This window comes from Phyllostomus discolor, chromosome X, assembly GCF_004126475.2.
Source record: "Phyllostomus discolor isolate MPI-MPIP mPhyDis1 chromosome X, mPhyDis1.pri.v3, whole genome shotgun sequence".
Taxonomy (NCBI): Eukaryota; Metazoa; Chordata; class Mammalia; order Chiroptera; family Phyllostomidae; genus Phyllostomus; species Phyllostomus discolor.
Genome location: NC_050198.1, coordinates 98,764,644 through 98,768,468, shown reverse-complemented (window position 1 = coordinate 98,768,468; position 3,825 = coordinate 98,764,644).

The following is a 3,825-nucleotide window of genomic DNA, read 5'->3' as shown; positions in this document are numbered from 1 at the left end:
CCTATATCTCTTACTTGGACTCCCAGTCCTATCTCACATTTCCCTTCCTTCCCTATTTCAGCACAAGTCACATGAGCATCCCCCTCCCTCCTCTGCCTGAGGTTAGAGGTTTGATGGTGGAGGAAGAAATTTCTCCCCCTACTAGGGTATTGATTTGACTTTCTCTGGAGTCAGTAGGGCTCTCTGGTCTTTGATGTCCCAGGATGTGTTTATTTTAGGTTTCCTCTGCAAGACTTAGAGGTTGGGGGTGGCATTTGGGATAAGCTTGCTCCCTCCAGTCTGGGGATGTTTTTCTTTCTGGTGGGACTACAGAGAAGAGAGCCACATTGCTAGCCTATGTAATATTCAGGATCATAGTGTTAACTACTGCCTGTTCAGCTGGATAAGGCTGTCACTGGGGAATATACTCCCATTTCTCATATTGGAAAAACTCTTTTAAAAATGTTTTCAATTAAAGTTTACACTCAATATTATTTTATATTATTTTCAGGTGTACAGCATAGTGCTTAGATAATCATACACTTCACAAGAGGTCCCCCTGATATTACCAGTACCCACCTAGCACTATACATAGTTATTAGAATATTATTGACTATATTGCTCATGCTGTGCTTTGCATCCCCATGACTGTTTTGTAACTTCCAATATCTACTTTTCAATTCCTTTACCTTTTCACCAAGCCTGTCAACCTCCTTCCTCTCCAGCAACCATCAGTCTGTTCTCTGTATTTATGAGTCTGTTTCTGTTTTATTTGTTTATTTGGTTATTTAGATTCCACATATCAATGACATCACGCAGTACTTATCTTTCTCTGAAGAAATTTCATTTAGCATAATACTCTTTATTTTTTTAATTTTGGCATCTTTTTTCTTTTTATTTTTTGATATTCAAGTACAGTTGTCTCCATTTCCCCCCCACTACTATCCCCTGCCCCACCAACCCCCACCTCCCATCCTCAATCCTACCTCTCTTTGGTTTGTTCATGGGTCCTTTACACATGTTCCTTGATGACCCTTCCCCTTCTTTCCTCTGTTCTGAATCACTTTCTCCTACAGTTCAACATTTTTGGTGGGAAAGCCTCCCATTAGTGCTCATAAGGGATCTTTTATTTATTTTTAAGGGAAACTTAAGTTTTTCAGGTTGAACTTTTTAATGACTTTCAATTGATAGAGACCCCTGACAAACAAGAGAATGATAGTAAGCCTCCTAGGAAGCTTAATTTCTTCTCTTCACAGGTCCTGGAATGACTATAAATCCACCAGCAGACTACATCTAGGTTTTGCACTGCCCACAGTCTACTAAGCTTTCAAAATATAAACACCTCCAAAGGAGAAATGCACCCAGCAAATTTATCCTGACTTGTAAATAACATCTAATCTTAGTTTTCATTTTAATTAGTGGGATAAGAGAGACCTTGATAGGAGAGGGGTGAGCTTTGCAGAGAAGTGGAGTAAGATTAGAAAAAAAGACATTATTTCCTTCATATGCTTGCCAATGGGTGGTTACATACACATGATCTGGGGCTCTGCAAGGGCTAAGAAGAAACTCTAGCATTTTAACCTTTGTCATTACCATATGGAATGCTGTCAAGACCCTCTGCTTCCCAAATTCAGTCCCCTTTGTCTTGTCATCGCTTGTTTTTTGGTTACTTCATTCTGTCCACATCACTGGAACTTCTAGGGATTCTTTCCTATTGGGTCCTACAAAGGCCAATATTTTCCAACCAACAGCCTACCACCACTACCACCATACATCTATACACACACACATGCACATGTGAGTGCACACACACACAACCCTTGCCCTCTACATGATAAAAATCTTAAGGCCCATGCCCCATTACACTGATGTCAATTTCTTTCTGGCCTGATGGATGCATGTTTTTTAAACTTCCCTCTTGCCTCTTGTTAGAACCTCCTGGATCTGAAGATAAATAAATATCTAGGGGGGCAGCATTTCTCTGGTGAACACTTCCAGTCCTTCAGTGGGCTCTGTAGTCCTCTTAAGCAAGAAGAACATTGAAGGGGAAGTCAGGAAGCCCAGAGACAGACCTGGTTCTGCATTTACTTCATTCTGAGACTTTGGCCAAGTTAAGTCTCTCTGAACCACAGCTTCCCTAATTTTAACGTGAACACTATTAGACTTATTGTTTGTTATTGTTTCAGATTTTAAAAATCAAACTATACTATACATACGACAACAAGTATAGCAATGATAGCTACTATTTCTTTTTGTTATTTGTTCAAACATTTATCGAGTACTTTCATGTGCCAGGCACGGTGCAAGGCACTGTGTATAACAATAATTAAGAGAAAGTCCTGGAAGGAGTTCACTCTCTAATGGTAAAATATTGATAAACTGAGGCACAGACTGGTAAATGACTTACCCACTGAGATAGAATTAGCTAGTTACTAGTAAGTGAGGGGCTTGTGATGGAGAGAAGACAGGTTACATCTTATTCACCATAAATAAACCCCTTTGATTGAAGAGTAAGGCTGCATACAGAAATACATAATCTGCTGGCAAAAAGGTTAAAATAGTTTCCAATTGTTACTATCATTGAATTCATGTGTTGTAATCAATGAAGCCAATATCTTATGGCATTTCTACACTTGCCCCTAAAGGCTTGGGGCATACCACCAGTCTGCTCAGTCGCAATAACTGTAAGTAGCTTGAAATCCAAGTTTAGCACTGGGAATCATACTAAAATTCTTTAATTAAATCCATGAACTTTAATGATACAGCATATTTATGATACTTCTACATGTAGAAGTTTGGAAAAAACTCTACCATAACCCTTATTCACAGGAATCTAATAAGTTATAGATACTACAGAAATTACATAATTTGCTACTTTCCATATATACATTGTTTTGGCTATACAGTGGTGAAAAGTTTCACATAGACATATGCCATAAGTTACCTAAACATTGTACAGATGTATACAAAGACATCACATTTATATTCGTGTGTACACCCATCCAATGCACAACAGCTAATTACAGATATGAACTGTGTAAGAATTTATTTTTTAACTTAATTTTTATTGTTTACACTATTATAGATGTCCCCATTTTTCCCCCTTGTCCCCTTCCATTCAGCCCTTGCTCCCTTTTCCCTCAGGCCATATCACACTGTTGTCTGTGTCTATGGGTTATACATATATGTTGTTTGGCTTTTGTGATAATGACATGTGATTCTTGAAGGAAGGGACAGAGTCCATGAAAAACTATCCATTTCAGGTCTCAGCATTTGTTTTAGTGATACCCTTTGTGATGAAGTTATTTCAGTAGTCAGGATGTCTATTTCACTGACAAAAAGCAGTAAATGATTATAAAAAGAGTTGTTTTTAAATGTGGAAACCATAATTATCCAGTACTCTAAGTACTGAACTACTCAAAGAACTATTGGCCTTAATGCTGCCACTGAGAATGAGGGAACTTCAGGGGTCATTCATTTGAACTTCCATATGGGATGTTAAAAAAAAATTGACTACACGAATTCTCAAATCAAGTGAATTGCTCTCACTTCAAGAAATTATTTTTTTTATTATTTTGTATTATTCTTGTTCATTCTGTTACAGTTGTCCCAATTTTTCCCCCTCTGCCCTCCTCTGCCCATTCCACCCCTCGCTCCCACAGTCAATCCCCACCCTTTTGTTCATGTCCATGAGTCATTCATACATGTTCTTTGACTACTCCCTTCCTCTTTCTACTCTTCCTCCTGCCCTCTCTCCTCTAGTGACTGTCAGTCTGTTCCATGTTTCCACATCTTCAGTTCAGTTTTGCTTGTTAGCTAATTTTGGTCATTAGATTCTCCTTATAA